Below are 15,924 nucleotides of genomic sequence, written 5' to 3'. Positions count from 1 at the left end.
TTAAAATAATTTTGAAAGCAAATACATGAATGTTAGAAGGTAAGCAGTGGAATGCTGCATGGTTTAAAACCAGGAACAATGTGTCAGGGTGGTGTCCTTTCACTGCACTTACTCCATGTGTGTGATGAGAAGATAACCAGAAGCTGGACTCTATGAGAAAAATTCAGCATTATGACTGGAGGGAAGCTTATTATGCACCTGTGATAAGCACCAGTTTCTGATGAAGATGAATGACTTCAAGCTTCAAAATGGATAATAACTCAATGTAAAGAACACCAAAATCCTCACAACTGGATCAACAGTCGCCATCATGATAATGATGTCATGGACTTCATCTTGCTCGAATACACAATTAATGTTCATGGAAGCAGCAGTCAAGATCACAGGCTGCACTGCATTGGGGAAATATCTTTATCATTTTATGGAGGGCTCTAGGACTCTTACAACTCTTACTACAATCCATCCATCAATTACATCGGCATATTTGTACGTTTGTTGCCATCAATCTTTTCTAGACAACTACTTGCTATTGAGCCCTTGGTATCAGCTCTTCTTCCCCGCCCCCTCGATAAGATTATAAATTATTATTTTCATATCTCACACCAACTGCTGTCTCTCCCCATGGTTTCTGTTGTTCTTCCCCCTGGAGGGGGTGTGTGGCTGTGTGGCAACCATTACGCCTTCCCTCCCCCTCTCCCCCTTCTGGTATTGCTAATCCCATTCCTGCTCCTGGGTTGCATGTGTCGTGAGCTCTTGTACCTGTGTGCATGCTCTGGTCTAGTCTGAAGTGGGAGGCACACTGGGGTCATGGTAGTGGAGGGTGAGGAAGCTGCAAGGAATCAGAGGAATATTGTGTGTTTCATTGGTGCAATGGCTGACTCACCCCTTCCCTGTGACCCCTCTGTAGGGGATTGTTCCATTGTCTACAGATGGGCTTTGGGTCTCTGCTCCAACCCTCCTCGTTCCCAACCATATGATTTGTTTGTTTGTTAAGGATCTTGATCTTCTGATTCCTTCTACCCAGTCCCAATGACACCTATGATCATACAGGCTGGTGTGCTTCCATGTGGACTTGTTTCTCTGCTGCATGGCCGCTTGTTTCACTTCAAGCCTTTAAGTTCTCAGACACTTATCTTTTAATAGCTGGGCACCATCTTTTAATAGCTTATACACCCATTTTGTCTTTAGCAATTGTACTGGGAGGGTCAGCATCTCAGATTTCCAATTTGCTAGAACAAAGTATTCTTGTGTTGAGGGAGGGTATGAGCAGAGGCCTGAAGTCCGTCTACCTCAGTGTATTGCCATCTAAATATATGTACATAGGTCAATGCCTCTATTATTGTGGATTAATGTATTTACATATGAGCACACCTATGCTTATACCTCTCTATCCATAGCTTTGCTTCCTAGATCATTCCTGTTTCCGTTTTCCTTCCTTCTGCCCCACCTCACCCTACTTCTGCCTCATAATACTTCCTCTCAGCTAGACTGCTATTGCACTAGCACCCCCAGGATCTCTATATCCTCATTAATTTTAATTTCCTAGTTGTTCCCTTGTCTACGGCATTATTTGCCCACCGCATCCTTCCCCAGCTTCCTTCTCTGCCCAAGGCCCGTTGGTCCCATTGATTTCTCCTTGAGCTTGCTTTCCATGTAAGTAAGTAGGCATTGGGTGAATTTTTAAAGTGTTGAAGAACAAGATGTTTCTTAGAGGATTATGCGGCACCTGATCCAAGCCTGGGAATTTTCAATTGCCTCATATGCAGGTAAAAGGAAAAAGGACACTTGAAGAAGAATGGATGGATTTAAATTATGGTCCTGACAAAGAATATTGGAAGTGCCAAGAATTGCCAAAAGGACAAACAAATCTGTCCTGGAAGAGGCCAGCATGCTGAGAAGCAAGGATGAAGAGACTTTATCTCCCATACTTTCGACCTATTTTCGGGAGAGATCAGTCGCTGGAAAAGGCTATCATGCTTGGTAAAGTAGGAGGGCAGTGAAAATGAGGAAGACTGACAAGCAGACGGACTGAGATAATGATTGTAACATTGGGCTGAAACATAACAATTGTAAGAATGGTGCTGAAGCAGGCACTGTTTCTTTCTGTTTTACAGGGTCACTATAAGTCGGAACGGACTCAATGACACACAGCATCAAGAAATGGAAACCTGAATATGACAGCTCTTGATAGAATGAGAAATGTGACAAGCTAAGTACTTAATATAGAAGGAAGTCGATAATTCTACAGTTAATTAAGAGCGATACAGGGGGGCTTTTAAAGTTTGTGGAAAATCCCATTATCTTTTCATTCTATTTCTCCATGAACTCTCATACAAACATAATAACCAGAGATAATGAACAGAACACAAAGCTTAAACAGTTAAGTGGCCTTCTGAAAAGCAAAAGGAGGTGGGACAAGAAAGTATTGTCTTTTTGAATAAAAATTTATATATTAATTTATTCTAATTATATATATGGTTATGGTTAAAAATAAACATCGTTTCAAGTTAAATTATCATCAAATACTTTCTGGATGCCTTTCTGTAACAAAATACAGTTACAGAAAGGTAAATGCAATTACTTATTATTTTTAATGATTCAAACCAGAGATTCCTTAGGCTCACTTTTATCATTATTTTAGAAAAAATATCCAAGAAACTTTACATACCCACAATTACTCTGCATAGCAATATCCATTTGTATTTCTTACCTAAATGACCTCAACGAAAAAACAAGAGAAACAAAAGGCAATAGCAGAACATGTCCTGAACCAAACGACATGCATAGAAGAAGTAGACACTGAGCTGCCACAGAGAGAAATTTTCAGAATGCTGCTTGGAGTCATACAGGATATGAGACAAATAATACAGAAAAAGTATGAAAAGAAAGAGGAAATAAAGTCCACAAACCAAATGGAAATACAAGAGCTTAGGGAGGCAATAACAAAAGCCAGTAGCACACTCACAGACCTTGAGAATCAACTATAGGAAGCAGAGAACCACATCATTGACTTGGAGGACAGCCAAGCAGACTTTAACAAACACAAACAAAAATCTAATAAGATCATCAGGGAAGCTGAAGAAAACCTAAGAGCAATGTCTGCTGCTATGAAGAGGGACAACATTAGAATTATTGGATTAATGGAGGAAGACAAAACAAAGAAGTCATCTGCAACAATAGTGAGAGAATTTTTGGAGGAAAGCTTCCCCAGCTTAGTGAATGAAAACCAGGCAACCATTCAGGAGGCTGAAAGAACACCAGCTAGACTGAAACGCAAGAAGTCACCAAGGCACATAATAGTTAAACTATTCAACTTTGAGGAAAAGGAGAAAATCATGAGAGCAGCTAGGGAGAGCAAGTAATCACATATAAGGTTTCCAAATAAGAATATGCTCAGACCTATCGGCAAACACTATGAAGAGGAGGAGAGAGTGGAGTAACATATACCAAAAATTGAAGGAAAACAACCCAAACCCAAGAATGCTCTACCCAGCCAAATTATCGATCAAGCTAGGTGGAGAAGAGTCTTCCCAGACAAGGAAAAACTCAAAGAATACGTTAGAAGAAAACCAGCCCTACAAAAGATCCTTGCTGACCCAGTATGGGCAGAAGAACAACACTCACCAAACGTAAATAAAGACCGCCACATAGAACAACCTCACCCAGAGGGCAACAAAAAGAAAACAGACTCCAAGATAGCACTGGCTTAAGGATGGAAAGAAGTCAAGAATGATACACACACATACATCCACAACACATTAATAAGAAAGGAAGGTAGGAAAACTCCCATCACAAAAGTTATAAGATGACATCACAGAGTTCGTAGATGGAGATATTAACTCTGAGTATCAATGGCCTGATCTCAGGCATGAAAAGACTGAGACTAGCAGGCTGGCTTAGAAAACACAGCCCATCAATCTGCTGCCTACAGGAGACACATCTCAAGGCTGCAGAAAAAAATAGGCTGAGAATCAAAGGCTGGAGAAAGTCATACCAAGCAAACAGCAATACAAAAAAATCAGGGGTTGCAATCCTAATCTCGGATAAAATTGACCTTAAAGTGCAAACCATAAAAAGAGATAAGAAGGGACACTATATAATGCGCAAGGGAATGGTAGACAAGAACCACTAAGCATTGTAAACATAGTCCCCGAATGAGAGACCTGCTGAATACGTCAACCAAACACTCCAAAAGATTAAAAAGAAATCGCAGCCTTAACAATTATAGTGGGTATCGCTTCTCGGCCTTTTGGCTAAGATCAAGTGTAGTAACAATTATAGTGGGTGACGTCAAAACACCACTCTTTGAGAAAGATAGAGCACAGGGGAAGAAACTCAACAAGGAGACTAGAGATCTAAACACCACAATTAGAAAATTTGATCTGATAGATATTTAGAGCTTTTCATCCGAATATAAAAAAATCCACATGTTTTTCAAGCCCATATGGCACATATTCGAAGACAGACCACATGCTGGGGCATAAGGCAAATCTACATAAATTTAAGCACATTGAAATCATTCAGACCTCTCTATCTGACCACTGTGTCATAAGGCTGGAAATCAACAAAAAGAAGACAAAGAAAACAAGAACAAACAATTGGAGGATAAATAACTCTCTACTACAAAAGGAGTATGTACTGGCGCAGATCAGAGCTGAAATTAGGATATTTCTAGAAACCAACAATGAGCACATGACTACCAAAACTTATGGGACACAGCAAAGGCAGTCATCAGAGGAAGTTTCATAGCAATACATGCACACCTGAAAAAGGAAGAGAGATTAATGATTGATATATTGGCACAAAATTTAAAACAACCAGGGCAGAGTCAGTTGGACAATCCCACAAATAACAAAAGAAAAGAAATGATAAAAATCAGGGCTGAGATTCAGGAGAGGGAAAATAAGAAAACTATGGAAAAAATTAATGCAGCTAAAAGCTGGTTCGTTGAAGGGATAAACAGAATCGACCAACTGCTGGCACACCTAACCAAAGCAAAGATGGAACAAATTTCAATAGCAAGAATAAAGAATGAAAGAGGGGACATTACAAGAGACCCTAATGAAATCAAAAGAATAATTACAACGTAGTCCTTAGGACTGTACCCCATTGAATTCAACAATTTGGAAGACATGGACAAATTCTTGGAAAAACAATCCCTCTCTAGACTATCCTCAGTGGACGTCAAGAACCTCAACAGACCCATAGCAACAGAAGAAATAGAACAGGTTATCAAGGGATTACCAACAAAAAATTCCCTGGACCAGATAGCTTCACAGGAGAATTCTACCAAGCATTTAGGGAAGAACTAACACCAATCCTACACAAACTCCTCCAGAACACAGAAAAAGACAGCAAGCTCCCAAACTCCTTCTACGAAGCTAGTTTAATTCTAGATACCAAAAGCAGGCAAGGATTCCACAAGAATCGAGAACTACAGACCAATAGCCCTAATGAACATTGAGGCAAAAATCCTTAACACACTATTGGCCAATAGAATACAAAAGTATGGCCAGTCATAAAAAAAAAAAAAAAAGAATACAAAAGTATATAAAAGAAATAATTCACCATGGCCAAGTGGATTCATACCAGGGATGCAGGGATGGTTCAACATACAAAAGATCATTAGTATAATTTGCCACACTGACATGAAAAGCAGTAAGAACTACATAATATCAATAGATGTGGGAAAAGCACTCAACAACATCCAACAGCAATTCCTGTTTAAGACACTTGAGAAGAATGGAAGGAAAATTCAAGACAATACCAGCTATATATGAAAAACCAACAGACAACGTGGTAGTGAATGGAGAAAAACTAACACAATCCCACTGGAAAAGGGTACCAGACAAGGATGTTCCTTGTCCCCACTCTTACTTAATATCGTACTGGAGGTTTTAGCTGACAAAAGATATCAAAGGTATTTGTCTGGGGGAGGAAGAGGTGAAATTATCGTTATTTGAAGATGATATGATTTCATATATGGAAAATCCCGAAATCTCCACAAGGGGAGTACTGGAAGCAATAGAGGAGTTGGGGAGAGTGGCAGGATACAAGATGAATAAACAGAAGTCTATCGGACTGTTATACACATCGGAAGAGACCACAAAACAGATAAAAAAGGTGGTACCCTTCACAATAGCGAAGCACAAATTGAAATATCTAGGGATATATCTGACTAAAAGAATAAAAGGTCTATATAAGAAAAACTACAGAACACTACAAGAAACCAAGAGTGACCTTGACAAATGGAAGAGTATCACAATGCTTGTGGATTGGATGACTCAATATAGTAAAGATGTCAGTTCTGCCAAATGCACTATATAAATTTAATGTAATCCCGATACAATTACCCTCAACTTTCTTCAAAGAGACAGAAAAACTGATTACCAACTTCACATGGTGAAGGAGGAAGCCTGGAATTAGCAGATAACTCCTCAAGAAGAAGGGAACAGTAGGAGGACTTGCTTTACCTGACTTTAGCACATACTGCGCAGTCACAGTTGTCAAAACCGAATGGTATTTGTACAATGACAGATAGACCAATGGAAAAGAACTGACAACCCAGAAATAAAATCATCAACATACAGACAACTGATCTTTGATAAGGGCCCAAAAATATCCAATGGGAAGCAAATGCCCTCTTTAACAAGTAATGCTAGAAAAAGGGGATATCTATCTGCTGAAAAATGAAGCAATACCCTATCTCACTCCATGTACAAGAATAAACTCAAGGTGGATCATAGACCTTGAAGTTAAACCCTAAACTATTAGGACCATCAATGAGGGAATTGGGACCAACTTGAGAACTTTGGCGCAGGGAATACACAGACGATCAGAAATAAAGAAGGACACAAACACAGAGGAGGCACAAACTGACAAATGGAATGCACTGAAGATCAAACACCTGTGTATATCGAAATAATTCACTGAGAGTAATAAGAGAGTCCAAGAACTGGGGAAACATCTTTAGCAATGACACATCAGACAAAGGCCTTATTACTAAAATCTACAATACTCTGCTAGCTTCCAAAAAGACAAAAACTAATTGCCGACTGAGGATGTGGGCAAAAGACCTGAACAGAAGTTTCACAGGGGCAGAAATCCGAATGGCCAATAAACATATGAGGAAATGTTTCCGATTTTAGACATAACAGAAATGCAAATTAAAACTATAATGAGATACCACCTAACAACCTCAAAGACAGCCTAATTCAAAAAAATCAGAAAGCAACAAGTGTTGGAGGGGCTGTGGGGATACAGGAATTCTCATCCATTGCTGGTGGACCTCTAAGTATGTACAGTCACTATGGAAATCAATCTGGCGATATCTAAAACAGTTGGAAATAAAGCTACCATACGACCCAGCAATCCCCTTGCTGGGCATATACTCAGAAGAGGCAAGAAACAAACCACAGCCAGACATCTGTGCTCCAATGTTCATTGCGGCACAGTTCACAATTGCAAGGAGTTGGAAACAACCCAAATTTCCATCAACTGACAAGTGGATTAAAAAGCTGTGGAACATACATACAATGGAGTACTATGCATTGCTAAAAAGAAGTGATGAACGTATGAAGCCCATCGCTGCATGGGAAGAACCGGAGGAAATCATGCTCAGTGAAATAAGCCAAGCACAAAAGGGCAAGTACATGAGTCCACTGAGGTAAGCTTTAGGGGGAAAAAAAGCAAAAGAGGCATAGGGAAAAAGCTACTATATACAAACATTCCTGGGGTGAGGACCAGGCAGTATGGCAGAGGCCAGACCAAATCCAGGGATACATATGATAGCCAAGTAAAAAGGAGAGTGGAAAGGGAAATTTTTTTTAAAGAAATGGGTAGCAGGGCCACAGAGCACTACCCTACCCAAGGGGAGGGTATTATTTACATCACCACAGGGAAAGAGGGACCAGACTTCAACCCAGTGCCCCAAGATGTGAAAGCAACATGCCAGCACGGTGTAGAGAACCAGTGGAGAGGTCTGAGGGGCCAGCCCCAATCCCAACTACGTGGACACCTGCCCCTCCTCCACAGAAGAATGCATTTCAGAGGACAGCACTGAATCTACAGCTACAGGAGAGGGAAATGTCTGATCAGAGCACACGAGAGCAAATGAAGGGGGAGAAAGAGAGAGTGGAACACATCCTGGCCCACCAAGCCTTAAGGACGATATGCCTGCTCATAGCAGCCAATCCACAGAGAAGACCATATGGCCGGCCCCACTATAAGGTATGACATCCCTCACTGACCCATAGCCCTACAGGGGACAACCCTGGAGAAACAGTGTAGGAATTCTGCCCGCCTGCACACCACACCAATGCAAATCACTAAGGGCGTGGAACAGAATAGCAAGGGGAACAGAGCAAAGAAGTTCACAGGGAATACCAAAAATAGACTTTGGGGCCAGGGTTTGGGGCCCATCAGACTACAAACAGTCCTTGAACTAGCTACACGCTTTTTTTCTTGTTGCTGTGTTTTGTTTTGATTTTTGTTACTGACTTGGTGGTGGTGGTGTTTTGTTTTGTATCTTGGTTTTGCTCTGTCTTCTTTTTGTGCATGTTATTATGCCTGCTCTCTGCAGGTCTGTCTAAATAAGATAGGTTGGATGAACAATCTGGAGGAGAAAACAATAGGACTGACATTTCTGGGGGGGTCATGGGAGATGGGGATGTGGTGGTAAAGGACAAGAAAACAACAAGTGATCCAAATCAGTGGTGAGGAGGACATAGGAGGCCTGGTAGGGCATGATCAAGGGTAATATAACTGAGAGGAATTACTCAAACCCAAATGAAGGCTACACATGATAGTGGGACAAGAGGAAAGTAAAAGGAAATAGAGGAAAGAACTAGGAAGCAAAGGGCATTTATAGAGGTCTAAATAAAGGCATGTACAAATGTAAATATATTTATATGTGAGGATGGAGAAATAGATTCATGTGCATATATGTATAGGTTTAGTATTAAGGTAGCAGATGGGCATTGGGCCTCCACTCAAGTACTCCCTCAATGCAAGAATACCTTCTTCTATTAAACTGGCATTCCATGATGCTCACCTTCCGACACAATAGCTGAAGACAAATGGGTACATAAGCAAATGTGGTGAAGACAGCTGATGGTGCCCAGGTATCAAAAGATATGGTGTCTGAGGTCTTGAAGGCTTGAAGGTAAACCAGCGGCCGTCTAGCTCAGAAGCAACAAAGCCCACATTGAAGAAGCACACCAGCCTGTGCGATCACGAGGTGTCAAAGGGATCAAGTATCAGGCATCAACAGAACAAAAAATCTTATTGCGAATGAGGGGGAGTGTGGAATGGAGACCCAAAGCCCATCTGTAGGCAATTGGACATCGCCTTATGGAAGGGTGGAAGGGTGGCAGGTAGGAGACGCGCCAGTCAGTGTGCAGTGTAGCAACGATGAAACATTCAACTTTCCTCTAGTTCCTAAATGCTTCCTCCCCTGCCCACTATCATGATCCCAATTCTACCTTACAAATCTGGCTAGATCATGTACACTGGTACATAAAGAACTGGAAACACAGGGAATCCAGGGCAGATTATCCCTTCAGGACCATTGGTGAGAGTAGAGATACCGGGAGGGTGGAGGGAGGGCTGGGTAGAAAGGGGGAACCGATTACAAGAATCTACATATAACCTCCTCCCTGGGGGACAGACAACAGAAAAGTGGGTGAAGGGAGACGTCAGACAGTGCAAGACATGACAAAATAATAAGTTATAAATTATCAAGAGTTCATGCGGGAGGGGGGAACAGGAGGGAGGGGAAAAAATGAGGAGCTGATGCCAGGGGCTTAAGTGGAGAGCAAATGTTTTGTGAGTGATGAGTGCAATGAATGTACAAATGTGCTTTATGCAATTGAGGTATGTGTGGATTGTGAAAAGAGTTGTATGAGCCCCCAATAAAATGATCTAAATAAAAAAAGATACAACGCAAAAGAAGGCAGTCAAAAAGAAAACAAATAGCAAGACGGTAGATTTAAACTTAACTGCATTCCACTGTCTACTAAGTATGGGCAAGTCAGTTTTAACTTAGAGTAACCCCATGTAACAGAGCAGAACTTCTCCACTGGGCTTTTCTAAGACTGCCGTCTTAACGGGTAGAGACTGCCAGGTCTTGCCTATGCAAACACAAAAGGATGTCTTTTAGGGTTCTGGAAATATTTTGTTTCTCAATGTGGGCAGTAATTACACAATTCAATATTGATTTCTTATCTTTGTAATCACTATCCACATCAACTCAATTTACAAATCTATGTAACAATAACTACTATAGTAGTGATCAGACTGTGAACCAGGAGGCTGCTAATTCACAGTAAACTAGAATTATCAGGAAGTACCGGATGTTAGTGCACTACTGAATTGGGAGAATGGTGCTGACGAAGAAAGAGTATTTTCCTTAATTACATTTGTCTGCATGCCCTTTATAAACATTTGCCCACTTACATCTATCTCTTTAGATATCTTCTGCACTAAACCGTAAGTCCATCTAAGGCAGTGGTTTTCAACCTTCCTAATGCTGCAACCCTTTAATACAGCTCCCCATGTTGTGGTGACCCCCAACCATAAAATTATTTTCGTTGCTTTTTCAAAACTGCTGCTACTGTTATGAATCGGGCGACCCCTGTGAAAGGGTCATTTGACCCTCAAAGGGGTCACAACCCACAGGTTGGGAATCACTGATCTAAGGCAACATTAGCAAACTTTTTAAAAAACATAATAAATAAATACTACACAGGCCATTTGGTCTCTTCCACTGTTCCATGACAACAGTCATGGATGATAAGTACACAAATTGTTATGGACACACCCCAGATTTCAAGTAAAAATTACATAAATCTTTGTTTTCCATGACTCCCATGCATAGCATAGAATTTTGTATGTATTAGGCATACAACCAAGTTGAAAAAATTCTTCAAAATAATCTCTTCTTAATTCCATCATACATACATCCGTTGTGTCAAGCACATTTGTACATCTGTTGCCCTTATCATTCTCAAAACATTTGCTTTCTACTTGAACCCTTGGTATCAATCCCTCATTTCCCCTCCCTCACAAACACTTGATAATTTCTTTTTATTTTCATGTCTTACACTGTCTGACATCTTTCACCCACTTTTCTGTTGTCCGTCCCCCAGAGAGGAGGTTATATGAAGATCCTTGTGATGGGTTCCCCCTTTCTCCCCCTTTCCCTTTTGAACACTTTTTAATAAAACCAGCCAACACTAGAGGGCAGCATTTCTTCACACTATTAACTAACTTTTTTAAATAATCTGAACTTCTGTACAAATTTTCTAGTTAAAAGGTTTCACATTACTTTCAAAACTGGTGGCTAACATACAACCGTGTACAAGCAAAGCTGTTCTAACATATATAAACATTCAACCTGTGGGTGGCAACCCCTTTGGAGATCCATCGACCCTTTCACAGGGGTCACCAGATTCCTAACAGTAGCAAAATTACAGTGATGAAGTAGCAACGAAAATAATTTTATGATTGGGGGGGAGGGGGGTGTCACCACAACTTGAGGAACTGTAAAAAAGGGTCGTGGCCTGAGGAAGGTTGAGAAGCACTGCTCTAAAGGAAAGATAGAAGGTGCTTCACTCAGACACATTCTGTGTCATTCCCATATTGATAAACCATAATGATTCAACCAGTTTCTAGGTATTTCTCTAGTCTTACCTCCCTAATATTGATTATCCAGTTAAGACAAATATTGGTGAAGTGCCAACAGGAATCACAAATATCTTTTCCCAGTCATACAGAAGTATTATAGTCATAATCTTTTGACAATCATAGATTCAGCGAGCTAGGGAAATCAGAACTCAGAAGACTATGCTCTTAAACTAAAAATATGTACAAACTGCAAAAGAAAAGAAAGATGATACAGAAGGCAAAGTCTCCGTAAATCGCATCCTCTTTCATAGACTATATATTTCAATTTCCTTTTTGCATCTGGGGGAGTTTGCGCTGACAGATTAGAGCGGCTAGTCCAGAATGGTGCTGCTGAAGACCTAGAAGTTCTTGAAAGAGCTGACCAGGCTCTGCCAGAAGGGCTGATTTTCATTACCCTAAAGAAGGCTGATGGTCAAACTAAACCCATTCCAAGGAAAGGTTCTATGGACTCCTTTGAGTCTTCTGACAACAAACGTCTGTTAAGAGCTACTTATGGGAAGAAAAAGGTTAGCATGGTGGTGAGCTCCAAATTAGTAAGTTTCAGATGGCCTATTCAAACCTGCTCAGAGTGAATGTGGACGAACTCAAGAAAAAATGAACAAGAGTAAGAAGAGCACACAGCACAGTGAGGGTGCTAGGCAACCTGCTTTTTCTACCCACTGACCACCGAATTGCTACTTTTCCTTTGGTTTCTCATTTTTGGCCACAAGGCTAGGTTTCTCGCTTCCCCCCCCCCCCCCCAAAGGCTGTTTCCATAGGAGATTTAGAGTTATTTTGGAGGAGGAATGGGTAGAAGAGGGGAGGCAGTGTTTATAGGTAGCTATGGTAAGAAACCAATTAATTCTCCACCTCTGGCTAATTGTTCTGTTTCATGTTGCATATTCTAGTAGTTTAAAGTATCTGTAGCCATCTGTATGAAGAGCAATGTATCATTAAATCCTTTATCAGCAAAAAGAAGAAGAAATAGAACCAGTGTAGGCTTTATCATAATATGAAGAGCCTTCATAAAGTTTATAGGGAAATTCCATTTTCCTATTAACTTTCCAAGGTTTCCTCATAATGGGCAAGGAGCGGGTATTATAAAAGGGATAACAAGCAATGTCAGAGGCAAAGAATGATTCAAAGGACCATATTTAAAAGATCTACAGATAATGAGAGTGGCCCAGGTGTTGGGCTGTTAACTTCAAGGCTGACGGTTGAAACCCACCATCACTCAATGGGACAAAGATGAGGCTATCTGCTCCCATAAAGATCTACAGTCTTGAAACCTCTAATTTCTACTCTGTCTTATGGGGTTGGCATGAGGTGGAATTGACTCAATGGCAGTGGGGATTGGGATTTTTTGTGTTTGTTGGTGGGGGAAGCTTATGTAGCAGAAATTGTTTTACACACCTGAAAGGTATTACACCTCAATCAATCTTCAAAGTAGGTTCCACTATCTTCCCTACACTAACAAGAAACCAAACCTAGAGGAAGCAAGTAACTTGTCCAAGAATTGAGTATACTAGGACTGGAACCTCAGCAGTCTCCAGAACCTGAGCTCTTTACTGCTCAGAGTAAAGAGCATGAGAGAACACATCTTCACTTGAGTGACAGCTGCAGAAACCAGACAGCAAGAAAAAACTTAACTATGAGTGAATGACAAAATAAAACAATTAAGTCTTAGTTATTATAGAAATAGAGCACAGTTATTTAAAACAGCTCTACTATCAATAGGTATCAATTAAGTAGGTCCTAAATTAGGTTAAAAATTGGGATGAACACTGAGGGGATATTAAATTTTTTTTAAAAGATTACATAGTCAAAAAACAAATACAGCCTAGAAATAAAAGAACCCCAATTGTTATGGCTAAAATTATTAACTACAATGGGTTTTTCTAGATGTACACAGAATAATAATTTAGAGAAAATATTATTTGATACAAAATAAGGTATAGTCAGGGAAATGGCCTGAAACTGAGTAAATTGGGAAATTTTGTCAATATTTGTCAAAACCATGTTAAGTGTTATCTTTGATTCTAAATTTTTTTTCATCTGAAGAAACTAAAGCTCGTGTATTAAGCCTGAAGCATATCAAGAGGCACACTCACTTATAGCCACTGAATTAATGCCAACTCATAACCACCCGTAGGACAGGGTAGAGCTGTCACTGTGTTTCTGAGACTGTGTATCTTATGGTAGCAAAAGCCTCATCTTTATTCCAAGAGTGGCTGGAGGTTTTCAACTACTAACCTTCAAGTTAGCAGTCCAACACAAAATCTATTATGCCACCAGGCCTTCTGAATAAGAGAGGAAAACCAAAAATAATCCAAACGTCAAGTGATTACAGAAACCATAGAATATCTCAACAATGGAGTTATTTTAAATGCTATAGAACATTCGATGACAAAGGATTTTTGAAAATGCATTTTATAAAAACAATACTATGTTTCTGCCAAGCTCTCCTTAATCCTCTGCAATCCCTCAGCCATGATCACAGCACAGAAGAGCTAACACTAATCACTTGAGTAAAAGCAAGGGACAAAGCGGAAAAAATAAATACAACTTATATCATAGTCAAAGAGTTAATCTTTCTGTTATATTACAGAATGTTTAAAAATCAAGTAGAATAGACTAACATACAGCAAAAAATAAAACATAAATCATGCTTACGTATGTAAAATTTTAAAAGCAACATTTATACATTATTTCTCACCCATTAATTTGTCAAAAATACAAAAATTTGAAGTCATAGTCATAAGAAAACAGGCACTCTCATACACTGCTAGAGGGAATTCAAAATGGTACAACCCAGACGAAGGAGAATCTGGCAATAGCTACCAAAAGTATAGACATACTTACTATCTGAACTAGCAGTCCTAGTTCTGAGAATCAATCATACACATCTGCACAACATACAAAGTTATTTACTGAGGTCGTGTCTAATTGTAAAAGATGAGAAATAACTTCAGTGTCAAGCAAAAGAACAATTATATATTTTGACCATTTGGAAATTTCCTGATGTACAGTGTCAGTTTTAGATCCAACCTGCTGAAAGCAGCTGTTTCTGGTCATTTAGTCAAAAGTCCATCTTGGGTGAAATAAACTATAATATAGTCACAAAATTGTATATTAAAGTATAGAAGCATTTCATATACTTCTATAAAAATGAATGAAGAAAAGTTTTACATAAGAGATCTTCTAGCTATAATAAAAGAAAACAGCAAGGGATGAAAGACCTGAGGTGAAAAGAAGTATACAAATACACTATATTGCTTCTTACTATGAGGAAAATAAAAAGTAAAGCATCGTATAAGGAAAATAAAACCATTTTTATTAATGTTTACATAAACACTGTTAAGATTATAATGTAGCAGATACTATGAAGTCAACTGACTCCTGGCTGATTTTTTTAGAAGCAAATCACAAGGTCTTTCTTTTAAGATGCCTATTGGTTTGCTAGCTGTAGCTGTTTAAAACCACCAGCCCCTCCTCGAGACAAAGATGGGACTTCTGCCCCTTAAAGAATTATAATCTCGGGAGGTCTGCCCTGCCCTGCCATGTCGCCATGAGTCAGAATGGACTCCAAGCAGGTAGTCTGGGTGCGCTGACCTTTTAGTGAGTAGCCAAGAACAGGAATCATCTGTACCACCCAAAAAAGACAACAAGTCCCAAGGAGTAATTTACTTTGTCCTGTAGTCACTACGAGTCCGTATCAACCTGATACCTGTGGATTTGTTTGTTCAGTAGCCAGTTGTCAGACATATATTCCAAATATATTCCACATATTCCAAGAAAGAGGTGGAAACACTGGTAATATAAACTACTTTGTGGACTCTTTCAAATTCATTATAATATAGCAAGGTAAATAAATTTCAATAATTTCTTAGAATGACAGCAAATCCGAAATGGAAATTAAAAATGCATTACAAAAGAAAATAATCCTTTTCCTTTTAAAAAATTTTACAAATTTGGATCATCCCACCAAAGCTTCATTCAAAGAACAAATATACACTGAATTTCTACTACATAGATTATTTAGGCATTGACAATACCTAAGAGTAAAACTGCTCTTACTTTGAAAAGTTTACATTCCAGTAAAGTTAACTTACACTAATAAATAATCAGACAAACACAAGATATACTACTGTGTGTTACAAAAGTATACTTAAGAAAATATTCACCAAAGGAATTCATTTAATCTAGGGAATCAAGAGGGTTTGGCTTCCCTGTGGAATGGATATTCTGAAAGGTTAATTA

The 15,924-nt window shown here is 39.5% G+C and overlaps 1 protein-coding gene and 1 pseudogene across 5 annotated transcripts in view; one reads left to right on the top strand and one right to left on the bottom strand.

The window, feature by feature from the left end:
* DLG1 (discs large MAGUK scaffold protein 1) overlaps positions 1 to 15,924 on the bottom strand; it is a 235,722-nt gene that overhangs the window by 167,747 nt on the left and 52,051 nt on the right. The window lies entirely within an intron of this gene.
* LOC142455660 (U2 spliceosomal RNA) lies at positions 4,234 to 4,307 on the top strand (annotated as a pseudogene).

This window comes from Tenrec ecaudatus, chromosome 8, assembly GCF_050624435.1.
Source record: "Tenrec ecaudatus isolate mTenEca1 chromosome 8, mTenEca1.hap1, whole genome shotgun sequence".
In the NCBI taxonomy this organism is placed as follows: domain Eukaryota; kingdom Metazoa; phylum Chordata; class Mammalia; order Afrosoricida; family Tenrecidae; genus Tenrec; species Tenrec ecaudatus.
This window is presented reverse-complemented; position numbering and strand designations above follow the sequence as displayed.